Source organism: Macrotis lagotis, chromosome 1, assembly GCF_037893015.1.
Source record: "Macrotis lagotis isolate mMagLag1 chromosome 1, bilby.v1.9.chrom.fasta, whole genome shotgun sequence".
In the NCBI taxonomy this organism is placed as follows: domain Eukaryota; kingdom Metazoa; phylum Chordata; class Mammalia; order Peramelemorphia; family Peramelidae; genus Macrotis; species Macrotis lagotis.
In genome coordinates, this window is record NC_133658.1 from 421,934,987 (window position 1) to 421,948,773 (window position 13,787).

Below are 13,787 nucleotides of genomic sequence, written 5' to 3' on the forward strand. Positions count from 1 at the left end.
CTGCTAACATAATTTCCAGACTCCTTACTTGTCCTTCACCACTCTAAATTAGCCCAAATTTCTTAATCCACTCTAATTCCCATCTTGTCCTGAGTACTTTTGTTCTAACTATTTTAATCTCTAAATTACCTACCTTCTTGCTACATGGTTAAATCTCAACAGATTTAGTCCTCAATATCTAGCAAATTTCTTGCATAATTGTTGTTGGAACCACCCACCCTTGGTAATGTCCTCTTCAATACAGCTTTGAAAGGGAGAAAGGAAAAGAAACAAAGTAAGCAAGCCCCCACATTTCCAAAAGGAAGAAATATGTCAATTGTACCCACTCATGTCATCTCTCCTTAGTGACAGGAAGGAAAACACCAGCTCACAGTGGGTCTATACTCCAGAAGGGAGACCACCCACACTCTTTCAGTAGAAAGAGAAGATTAGTATTCAGAACAAGATGAGATAAGTGTAGAGAGGATTGAGGAATTTTAAAGGAGGTGAATGGTATGATAGAAGAAGTACTGGTCCTGGGACAAGATGATGGAATTTCAAATCTATTCTCCATTTCTTAATAACTATATGAACCTTCTGGAAAGTTATTTCAAATAGTTTTCTGAGTCTCAGCTTCCTCCTCTGTAAAATGGGATAATAATGTATGAACCACTTCCCTTATAGGATGATTGAATGGAATAATTTGAGTGAAGTGTCTCAGGAATCTCAAAATGCTATCTAAATGAATATTATTATTATTATTACTATTACTATTATTGTTGTTGTTGTTGTTGGTTTTATAATTTAGTTTGGATCCATGGGACAGTAAAAGAAGACAACAAAGTAGGTCAAACAAGAGTAGATGATAATGAAGATGATGAGGATGATGAAGATGATGATGATGGAAGTGAGGTAAGGGAATAAATATTTCATAGGGTCTAGTATATATTAGGTACTTTGTCAAACACTTTTTACAAATATTTCCTTATTTTATGAAGATGACTATGTTAGCAACCTGTTACAATTATGGGGATAACAACTTAAACTGTATCTTTACTGGTCTAGGGAATTCCTAGGTACACTTTATAATCTTTGAAAGCTGCCTAGAACACTGAGAAGCTGGGAGATTTTCCCAGGGTCACCTAGTTAATAATCGAGGCAGGAATCAAATACAGGTCTTCCTAGTTTCTTTATTCACTCTCTGCTATGCCAAACTGAGATTTATTTATATTTTGATAGCAAGTTATTATTACAAATCTCTTAAATTTGATCCTGATCTCTATTCCTTGAATTAGGTAATAGATGTGAATGTGTGATAGACTTCATTGTAGAGATAGAGAAACTGAAGCTAAAAGTCAAACAAGTTTTATTGTGAGATTTACTGGAAAATGTGCAAAATAATTATTTTGTTCACTGCCCAGTTCTGCTTAAAGGCTACTCTTTGCCTGGAATATAATCACTGGAGTTAGGATCACTTATGTTCAAATCTAGATCCAGATATTTTGCTGTATGATCCTAGGAAAGTCTCTTAACCTCTATCTGCCTCAATTTCCTCATCTGTAAAATAAATATTACAAGAACACCTGCCTCTCAGAGTTGTTATGAGGATCAAATGAGATGACATGTAAAGTTCTTCAAAAACCTTAAAGCACTATATAAATGCCTGCTATTGATATGATAATTATCAAATATCCCAATCACTACTTTAGTGTAATCCAGTAATCAGAAAGAGATGAGGAACAGAATTACAGAGATCACTTACATTGCCTTTCCATTTATTCCTTTTAAGTTTCATTGTATTTATTTATCCTATTATTCTAGCCCACGGTTCAATTACCTTTGTTTTCTGTCTAAAAAAGAAGTATTGGAGCATGGCAATGGGAAAAAAAAAAACATCCCTGGGATGCAAATATCACAAAATCATTGCCCTTGTTCTATGAGAAACTGTACTTGGAAGACAAGAAGAGTAAAACTAGTAAATTCCCCTATCAAAATTCTGAAGGATAGTTTATTCTACCCCCTCCCCCATTCCACTGTAGAAACAAAACACAAAACAAAACAAAACAAAAACATTATTTTAAGGCAGAAAGGAAAGAACAGTTGCAACATTTTTGTTTTTTCCTTAAATTGGTCTCCTACTTCTCCTAAACCAGAGGGAGAAAGCACTAGATTTTGAAAATTAATGATGATCTATGCTTCTTGACAGAGACAAAGTCCAGAATCAGTTCTATTTTCAGACATGGTCAATGCATTTATTTTATTTTTTTCTTTTTTGTTTGTTCTTGATTATACTTGATTGTTACAAGATCTTCTATTTGCGTGCTACATTAACAAAAGTTGAAACAATGGAGCAACTGTTTTTTTGGACAGCTAAAATTATTAAGAAACTTTTTTTCTTTTAATTAAATCTAATTCATTCCTGTTTATAATTTCTAGACATAGGTCCTATATCATTTCTCTGGAGCAAAACATGTGGAATAATAGTTCTTAAAATAATTGAAGGTAGTCATCATGATCCCTTTGGTCTTCAATCTTCCAGGAGCTCTGAAAAACCTGATGATGGTGGTGGTGGTGGTGATATTTTAGGTCATTACTGGGCTAAATTTATAATGTATTTTAAAATAAAGTATGTAATGGAAGTTCAATGTTCATATATTGATCTCTTTTTTGTCTTTTGTAGATTGAAATGTTCATGTTTGGTAATTGTTATATTCATAATACAAAAGAAAGTTAAAACAAAAATGTACTCCTTCATCCATTCTTCTCTTAAGGAGAAAGACCATTGCCAATGTTTATATTATTTTCTGGCATTTCAAACTACAATTTACTTACTCTTGTATTATCTTACAAATGATAGCATAACATAGCCAGATAGACTCTTTAATGCATACTTTTGAAGTTTGCTAGAAGAATAGTAGTAATATCCCAAAGTTACAGATACACTATGTCATTCAAGGGTTCTCACACATCTTATAAACAATTGAGAAGAATATACTATGTTGTAACATTTATCAAATAAAGGTTAAACAATAATAAAAATTCATTTTCTCATCAATCAAAATCATTTTACATGCACTCCCCGCTGGGTTACTTATTCATCTATACTTTTTGCAAAGACCTGTGCTATGTTTGGATTTCACCTATAATCATCATACTCACCACCACCACCACCACCACAATCATCACTGGCTTTATCAGAGGATCTAGAGAAGAGAAGATCCTTGGGATCATGATGACCATTTTCAATTATTTAAAGGGCTGCATTTGAAAATATTAGTATATTTAGCATGTTCTGCCCCAGAGGAATGACCTGGAACTTTGGTTAGAAGAAGTTAAACAGGCATGATTTGTATTCAATGATTAAAAAAGAGTTTCTTGACATTTAGAGTTGTCCAATACTATGAGTTGCCTCTGAAAGCTATCATTAGTGATCTACAATTAGAGGCTGTATGACCACTAGATTAAGTTAGAGAAGCAATTCATATTCTTATAAGGATTAAATTGGATGCTCTCTGAGATACCATTCTGAATATTCTATGACTTTCATTCTGTAAGTATCATTATCGGCATTTTATGGATTAAAAAGTGAAGCCTCAGAAAGAAGCAAAATTTTGTTCAATCTTCCCTTTCCTCCAAGCTGATAACAATAAAAGCATGAGTCTCAAGTCCAGCAGTTTCCTCACTGCAATGTGCTACCTCTTGAGCCTGCTTTTCCTTTCTCTTGTGGCTTGATTTTATTGAGATATTTAAAGAACATATGATTGTAAAAGAAAAAAAAATTCAAAAATGCCAACCCCCCAAATCCTGAGGCTCTCTGATAGTTTGCAAATCTCAGAGAGACTCATCTCCTTCAGTAGCACTGGAAACAGAAAAGAAGGGAAAAAACAAGAGTGGGAGGGGGTGAAGGGGAAAGAAAAGTTCCAAATAATTTATTTTAGCATCTTAGAAATAAAACACAGCTGATGTGTAGATTCTACAGGTCAAACGTTCTATCACACTTAGACCAATAACTTTTAGAAAGGGAAAGATAGGTGCCTAAGAGACAGAAGTTCAAGTAGAAACAATAAACATCAGATGGAAAAAATTGTCTTGAAAACCTTGGTTTCAGTCACTTACCAATTATTTCTTTTTCTGCCCCTCTTCCCCCCTCCTTTTTTCCTCATCAAGAATTCACTATGAAATATTCCCAGATTCTCTTCAATCACTATCTGAGAGCCAGCATAAAAGAAGGAGGAAGTGAGTCAAGCTCTCCAGGGATATACTTGCCCTGGGATTGATTAGTCTGACCCTTTCAATATTAGTTTAGGAAGTGTCAGGGGCCCTGCTTGTACTCAGTCAAAGGAAAATGCCATTGCTGGAGAATGTGTGTCTTCTCTTCTGTCAGTAAATGAAGGCTAGGTAACCTGATCTATTTCCATTTTTGTAGTAGCTGACAGAATTTATAAAGCCAAATTAATCATTCACTTGTATTATTCAGTTCAACTTAGGTGCCAAGTAACACCAACATACCCTTCTTCCTTAAGATATCATCTGTGGGCAGCTAAGTGGTGCAGTGGATAGATCACTGGCCCAGGAGGCAGAAGGACCTGAGTTCAAATAAGAGCTCAGATACTTAGTGATTGCCTAGTTGTGTGACCTTGGGCAAGTGACTTAACCCCATTTCCTTAAATTAAGTAGAAAAGATATCATCTGTTCTGGGGCAGATAGATGCTGTAATGGATAGAGTCCTGGCCCTGGAATCAAAAAGAACTGAGTTCAAAATCTGAGCTCAGACATTTTCTAGCCTTGTGACTTCCTAGCTTTTTGTGGACAAGTCACAAAAAAATAGATATCTTCCATTCTGTTTTAATTCCTTTGTTAGCTCCCTAATTTACTAGAATATACAGACCAAGATACTGATTACTCAAAAAATCTTCTGTGGCTCCCTATTATCTCTGAATTCAAACTGAAAAGTTGACAGATGTCAACTTTCTTCATGAGGGACCTCCCATAAGCAATTTATCACAAACCATTCATAAGGAATAGGTAATAAACATAAGGATGCCATTAAATCCAAGATCACTGTTTTAATCAGCAACAGTGCTCTGGTGTGTATGACCAAATTTTAGTCTGATTGAGTCCAAAGTGTCAAGGATAGATGATGTTATAGTAACTTCCTTTTCCTTTTCCTTTTCTTTAAATAAATTCAAATAGATCATGCAGCTTAGTGGAAGCAGAACTGTATTTGAAGTTAAATGAACTAGAGCTCCTTTATTGCCAACAACTATGTGCTTTGGACCAACAACTTCACCTCCCTCAACTTACTCACCTGACAGATGCCTAATATAATTCATTTATTCAATCATTCATTCATTTAAGAGGCAGTGTGGGGTATTCAAAAGATTAATCTGGCAGTTTGGTGACTTGGCTCCAATTCTGTCTTCTTGGTTGTATAAATGTGTCAAGCCTCTGAATCTCAGTTTTCTCATTTGAAAAAAGATAATAACTTTCCTACTATCTAGCTTATGGTGCTTTTATGAGAAAAAGTACATTAACAAATTTCAAATTCTATCTTTTTATAAGTATTATATACAGTCAATATTCATTTGCTTGGCATTTAGTCTAAACCTAGTGGCTCAGAGTTGACTAAATTATTTTTCTTGCCCTTCAAGATCTTAAAAAGAGATGAGATATACATACATAATTATAATATAAAATTAAATGTGGAAGTTGAAGAGCAGAGGTCAATCGTTCAACAAGCATTTATTAAGTGCTTACTCATCAGGTGCCATCATAAGGAAAATATTATGGAATTTAGAGGAGGGAGAAATTATTTCCAGCTGGAACATCAAGGAAGTGCTCATAAAGAAGTCTAGGGCCTTCCACGGGACAGATACCGTTTCAGTGGCCAGAGAAGTGAGACTGAGAATATAGCTGGGGAACATTTGGCAAAGCACAGCCAGCCCTAGGAGGATAACGGTGAGATATTTTTTTTTTCCTTTTGATTTGAAAAACAGGCGTCTACTTTACTTCAAATCTCATTAGCTCTGCTTTCACCACTGGGACCTACAATCATGTAAAAAGGAAGGCAGCAGGTGAGAAAACAAAATGAGGTGAGAAAAATTGCCGGACATTCAATGAAGTAGATCTGAGAGTGGGTCTACATCATCACTGCTGATCTGGGACTTTTTAATCTGATTAGTTACGGTGAGTACTACATTTCTGTGCAAATCTGAGAGCAGGGGTAAGGTATATCTTTACCTTACGGCTCTTAAAAAGTGCTTCATCATCATTTTGTCTGTCTAAAGGCCTGTGAACTGGTGAGCTGCACATCCCTCAGGCTGAGCTTCTGAGTAACTAGTGGTTAGTTATGTGGTCACTGAACAGAGCTATGAAGGTCCTTGAGCTGCCGCAAATACCAGGTGGCCCTGAGGTGGTTTAACTGTCTCGGGGCTTCTGAGCTCTCAGTGGTCACAGTCACAAAGGGAAGTCGAGAACAGTATTGCCAACACCCAGCAGAAGAGGAAATTTTGATTTGAGAGCTGTGCAGTTGGTAGTGATAATAATGCAGCTGCTTGGTAAGGTACTTGGTAAAGCCTCACCCTTTTGGAGGAGGCCGGCAAAGACACATTTTCACACCTGAGCCTTTCTCTGAGTACCTTAGAACACAACCGTTGGACATGAGATGAGATGTCAATATCTTCTTTTATGCTGGCTCTCAGAGTCCCTGGCAGAGAGAACTTTATGTATTTCCTTTATTCTTTTTTCTTTTCTTTTTTTTGATGTGGCATACAAAATAACGTCTACTAACTTCCCAAAGAACCTCAGGAAGTGTTAGGTTTGAGTTTGGGACAAAATTTCTAACTACCAATTCTCTACCATTCTACATTTCTATTTCTTTTCTCAAGATATTCATCATTTAGAAAGTCATAATAAATGATAATAATAATTCCCATTTCATACCATTTTACATTTTGCAAGGTGCTTTCTTCAACACAAGTCTGTGAAAAATATATTGCAAATGGTATTATCTTTCTTATTTAGATGAGGGAACAGTGGACCTGAAAAGCTAAAAAAAATCATCAATATTCACATAAGTTTGAAGTGCCAGCCTTGGGGTTGGAATTGTTTCCTAACTCCAGGGTCCTCAATCTGCACTATTTCTTTTTAAGTGTTTGTCTGTCTGTGTGTGTGTGTGTGTGTGTGTGTGTGTGTGTGTGTGTGTGTGTGTGTGTGTGATAGACTAAAGAAACTTTACACAATTTCTGGCACATATGCACTTTATAAAATCTAGATGACTGATCTGAAGATTCAGGCAGGTAGAACAACTGGACCTCACCAAATAGATAAAGAAAATAATCTTTTTAATGAGACCTCTTTCACAAACACAGTAAAGTTTTACACATACATGCCTTTAATATTTTTTTCACCAATATTTTTGAAGGGATTATGAGGATTTGAACCTGTTATAATTACATGATTTTTGTGGGGTCTCTGCATTATAAGAGTCCTGCATCATTTTAAATGATTGCCTGGGGTTGCTGAAGAAAAGAATGACAATAAAATTCAAAGGTAGTTATAGTAAACTTAATATTTAAAAAGGAGAAAATGGAAAATTCAAGCATAGTAGTTTCTAGCAAATAGCTGACCAACATAACATCAGAAACTTAAAATTCATAGTGTCTTCTTATCTCTACAGACAGTTTACACATGCACACTAAGGTTTCCTCCCTTTCAACTGCACATCTGTCATTCAAAGGCCCATCTCCTGTTGAATTTGATTCTATGTTGTTAAGCCTTTTCAAGTTTTCACATGTTTTGGTTCTAACCTGGTTTGAACTAGGTTTGAAATTGAGATAGTTAGAGACCCCATAACATGTGAATTTAGAAATGCTGAGCTCCAGTTCCATTTTTGGCAATGGGCAAGTGTTTCTCTGAGCTTCGGTTTTCCCTTCAGCAAAATGAAGGCAATGATAAACTCCTTACCAAACAGAATTATTTTCATATGACTCACTTTTAGAATTACTTCATTTAAAATCCCTACTATAGAATATTCTTTTTTCTAAATCAAAATCTGTGCCTTGCCAAAGTGGTTCCCATGTCTGGAATATACTTTCTTCTCATCTTTGGTTTATAGAATCATTCTCCTTTACTTGTTTTATAATATACAAAATATTCTTGTTATTCCTCATATATAACACTCCATCACCTGTGCATATGCTATCTCTAGTTCTTTTAATTCTTTATTATTTCCAATATGCAACTCAGATGCTAGATGAAGACTAGAAAAGAGAGATTTCCATAAATAGAAATAACAGAATCACTAACCAACACCCTTCTCTTAACCAAAATTGATCCCATACTATTTATAGAACACATGTTCCCTCACATACTTATAGGAAAGAATAAATTTAAGTGTCTTTAAATGCTTGAAGATAGCTAGCATGCTGAAGAAGAGTTAGTGTTCTGCTTAGTTGCAGATGGGATAGCTAGGAAGTAGATAGATATTGAAGAGAAGAACATTTGGGTTCAATGTGAAGGAAAGAAAGAAAGAGAGAGAGGGAGAGAGAGAGAGAGAGAGAGAGAGAGAGAGAGAGAGAGAGAGACGAAAGAAAGAAAGAAAGAAAGAAAGAAAGAAAGAAAGAAAGAAAGCTAGATAGAAAAAGAAAGTTTGTTTACAATTTGAACTGTTCTAAGGTGAAAGGGCTATCCTTGAGAGGAAGCTTAGTTGTCATTGAAGATACTTGAATGTAGGGTTAATGACCTCTTAATGGAGATCTAAGGAATGGACTACAAACTCCTTGAGGGCATAGCCCTTATCTGACTAGTGTGATGCTTCTCACATAGTAGGAGCTTATCACCTGTTGCTGTTGTTGTTGAACTTATGGTGTTAGAAGAGATTCCTATTCTAGGAGGCAACTAAGTGACATAGTAGATAGAGCACAGAATCTAGACTCCAGAACACCTGAATTTAAATATGGTCTCATTTGGTAGCTGTGTGACCCTGTTCAAGTTTCTATATCATGGTTTCCTCATTTGTAAACTGGGATAATAATAATAAAAGCTACCTCCTAGATTTTTTGTGAGAGCAAATGAAGTAATGTTTGTAAGGCATTTACAACTTTAAGGTGATATATATATATATATATATATATATATATATATATATATATATGCATATATATATAATCACTAGCTATGTTAATTGTAGATCAACTAAATGACTAAATGACCCCTGAACTTTTGACTTGATTTCACTATTTGCCTCTCTGTTAACTGAATACATAAGATATTAAAAGTACATAGATTATGACATCAATCAAGATTAAGTAAAAAAATTAAAACAGGAAGTTAAATCTGGCTTTTCCTATTTATTATTATATGCATAAGTACATCCTTTTTCTTTCATCTGAAGACTATTTCTACCTTTATATATGTATATCTCTTTAATCCTCTACCTATCTTCTATTGCATTTGTTACATCTATTTTGCATATCTATCTCTGTCTATCTGTCTATAAATGCTATGTAATAAAACATAAAACTGATGTAGGTCAACTAATGGAGAGTATTTTAAATATAGTTTTTTTCTAAATTTAACAGTGTGGAATGGGGAATCCTAAAGCTAATAGGAACTTTTATAGAGTTAATAATACCCATATAGCAGTTAGCAGCATCTTTTGCCCTCTTGGATCCATTTCTAGGTACCACATTTTGGAAGGACTTTAACAAGTTGGAATGTGTCCAGAGGAGAGAAAATAGAATCATGAGAGGCATAGAAATACATAATAATGCAGATATATTGATGGAACTTGAAGAAAGACTTAACAGGAATTTGATTTTGTTATCGTTTTGGTTGTTGTTAAGAGTGTGTAACTCTCTGTGACCCCATGTGAGGTTTTCTTGGCAAAGATATCGGAGTGCTTTACTGTTTCCTTCTCCAGCTCATTTTATGAATGAGAACACTAAGGCCAATAGGTTTAAGTGACTTGCCCTGGGTTACACTGCTAATAAGTGTTTGAGGCCATATTTGAACTCATGAAGATGAGTCTTATGTCCTCCAGATTCTATGTACTGTGCAATATACAGGAACATGGTAATTATTTGTGAATGTTTAAAGGTCTGTTAGGTCAAAGAGGAACTACTTTATTATCAAAGAGCAAAGTAAAAGAAATAGGTAGATGTTATGAGAAGTTAAGTTTCAACTAAATATTAGAAAAAAATTTCTAACATTTACAACTATCTCAAAGTAGACTGGACTTGTTTAGGAAATGAGTAATTTCCCATCACTTAAAATCTTCATGTAGAAGCTGGATGATTTCTCCATAGAGGAGACTATTACTTTGATAGTAGAGGGGAAAGGATGGACAAGATGATCTTTAAAATCCCCTTTATTCTACGATTTGAGGATTCTTGATATGTGTTTAAATAACAACTCATCTTTTTAGAGCATGTCACTAATAAATTTATTTAAGGCTCTTAATCAAAGTGGAACATTAGGAAACCTCACTAGAGAATAAGTCCCTCTGAATATTACAGCTTCTAGGGTCAGCTGGATTATTTTGTGTTTAAATATCTGCCACCCCAGACTTTGTGGGCAGCTGTAGAATGCCCTCGATAGCAGCAATTTCCACTTGAGTCTATCAAGAGAGATAAAAAGCGCTAGTGATCCGTTGTCATGATTCCCACGAGACTCGGGATAATCCTGTTCACCAATTACTTGAAATTAAAGTGAGGTAATTTGACACATCTCTTGGGTGCCTGACCACAAACTACCTCTTAAGTAAACCAAGATTTGGGTAGTTTCCTTCCCCCAACATTTGATAGGGCTTCATTATCGTGGTCATGGAAAGAAAAGAAAACCAAGAGGTTATTCAGGTCTTGAGTTTGGGTTTTGTTATTAATGTCACTATTAGTTGACCTTCCCTCCCCAGTGGATTCAAAGTAGGGGACCTAAGAGGGCAATTTGGGTAACAGGACCACAGGTTCCCAGGAAATATTACCAGATGTAACTAAGGTTCATCCAGAAGGGATAGTGAATTTGTCACTAGATACAAAAGAATAGGTTTAAGCTGGGGTGGGGGAGGAAGAGAGAAAATTTAAGCTATAGTTCCATTATCTTCCAGTGACCTATTATAATTCTTATGATGCCACACAGATGGCTCTTTAGAGAACAGGTCATATAGAAATGGATAGATTTCTTTTTTTCAAAGGTTGCAAGATAATCAGCAGATAGCTGACATAAGGGGCAGAGATAACTTGACAATAGCAATGGCAGCAAACATTCATCAGGTGTCTGGGTGAGAGGGATACCACAATATTTAAGGTTGTCGCTTCCTTCAAGGAATCTATAATCCAAATGCCTAGATAAGACAAGGGGTTACTAATTGACTTTAGGATAAAATGCAAATGCCTCTAGTATTTAAAGCTCTTTTCATTCTGGTCCCAATCTACCTTTCCAGGATATTGCATATTACTCTCCTTCATAAATGTTGTTAAGACAAGCTTTCCAATACACAGTATTCTATCTCTCATCTTTGTGCCATTGCACAAGTTTTCCCTCATAACTGAAGATATCTTGCTCACTCCTAAATAAAATAACTTTAAATGCTTTTAAAGTTTAATTCAATGATGTCTTCTACAGGAATCCCATACTTATATCCATCCTCATTCCTCAGAAATTACTTTGCATATACCCTCTACATATTTTCCTTTATTTATCTATGTGCAGGTTGTTGTTCCCCCCAATAAAATTTAAACTTCTAAAATCAAGAATTGCTTTAATCCTGTCATTTTATCTTCAGAGTTTTAGCCCAGAAATATTCACTTGAATGTGCATTGTGTGAATGAGCCCTTCCCAAACTTAGAATTGCAAGTTACCCTGGTGTTTCCTTCTGTGTATAGGGGGTGCAAGGGACTTAGAAAGAAAATTAATACTACATGTAGATATTTGGGATAAATGTAAATTATATGCTATTTCTTTCAAAAAGACTTTCTTGATTTTCCTAGGTCTAAGTGATCCCCTTGAAAATGCTACATATTTATTTTGTGTGCATGCACATGTAAATATATATATATATATATATATATATATATATATATATATATATATATATAGTATATTTGTATCTCCTTATGCAAGAATACAAGATCTTAATGGCAAAGATGAATTCTTTTTTTGTCTTTGTATTCTTAGTACATTAAATATTGCCCTGCACAAAGGAGGTGATGTTTGCTGGTTGGATGATATGTATTAAAATATATGACTTATTATACAAGGGGATGTCTATGAAATTGTGGGAAGGATCCTGAATTTGGAGTTGGAAGAACTACATTCAAAGCCTGGTTCTTTCCCTTATTAGTCATTTGACCATTAAGTTCCATATTAGAAAATAGATAATACCAGATGATATCTACAGACTTTAAAATTCTAATGCTATGGCTCTATAATATGTGTCAGGAAAGTTGTATATCTTAATAATTGATACAAGAAAGGCATTAAGCACCTGAAGTTGAAGTCAGTTTCTTTACCTATAAAATGGGGATGAGAATCACTTGCACTACTCACCTAAAAGAGCTTTTTAGAAAGAAGGGTTTGGAAACCTCACAGCATTATTTAATTTATACTCAGCAAATATTTACTGAGCAGCTAAACTAAATAAAATTTGTGCACACATGCATGGACACACACATCCTATGGCATTCACTTTTTTTCTATGGTGATATGACATGCATAAAGAAAAACAAATGCAAGACATTTTCAGAGAAGAGGAGTCCTATGTGTTGACATTTGAAGAGATCAGGAATGCCTTGAGTTAGGAGAGAATAAAGAACGGTAATAAGAATTCATATTATAATAATCATGCTTAGAACTCAATACTTATTACAGTCTTGTGCAATAGGTACTGTAATTATCTCCATTTCATCATTGAGGAAACTTAAGTTAAATGACTTGCCCACAATCACACAGTTTTAAATGACTTTATGATGTGACATGATATTTGTCCTTCAATCTTGAAGACCATAACATTAGAGAGGTGATGCCAGATCAAGAAAGTGAATTGGATTTGAATGAGGGGGGCTATGCTAAATTACCAGTCACAATTTCTCCTCTGAAGTCATCTGGGTCTAGTGACCAGATATGAATCAGACCACTGGAGATGGATCTAGATTCAAGGCCATCATGGTAGTGACTTGCCCAAGGTCATACAGCTAATAAGTATCTTGAGTCAAGTGTCTGAATCCAGATTTGAATCGTGTCCTCCTGACTCCAGAGCTGGAGCTCTCTCCACTGAATCACCTTGCTGTCCACCCACCCTCCCTGTAAGTGTGTTTATACTCAGGGATTCCTGATTCTAAGCAAAGCTTTCTATCTACTGAAACACCTATGTGAAGGAGATGATGCTAAACTGAGAACTAAAGAAAGAAAAGTATTTTAGAAGTCAAGAGGTGAGGAGGAATTACATTCCAGGCTATATAAAGGTCAGGTACAATCTTGAGTTTGGTGAAAAATGAGTCAGTGAGTTTCACTGGAATATATTGTGCAAAATAATACAGGCATATCAAATGATAGAGTATATGAAATATCTGGAGTTAAGAGGTAGATTTTGGAGGCTTTAAATTACATGTTATGGAATTGGTCATAACTATATAATAATATTCCATTATATTCATACACTCACTACAAATGTTTAACTTTCATCCTTTTGTTGTCTCCTTTTTCTTGATGAAGTCTGGATGTGATGGGAGTCAGCTCATAGAAAACCACCAGACATTATCATTTGCCCTACTATTGCGCTTAAGGTCTCCCAGGCTTTACTGTCTGTTTTG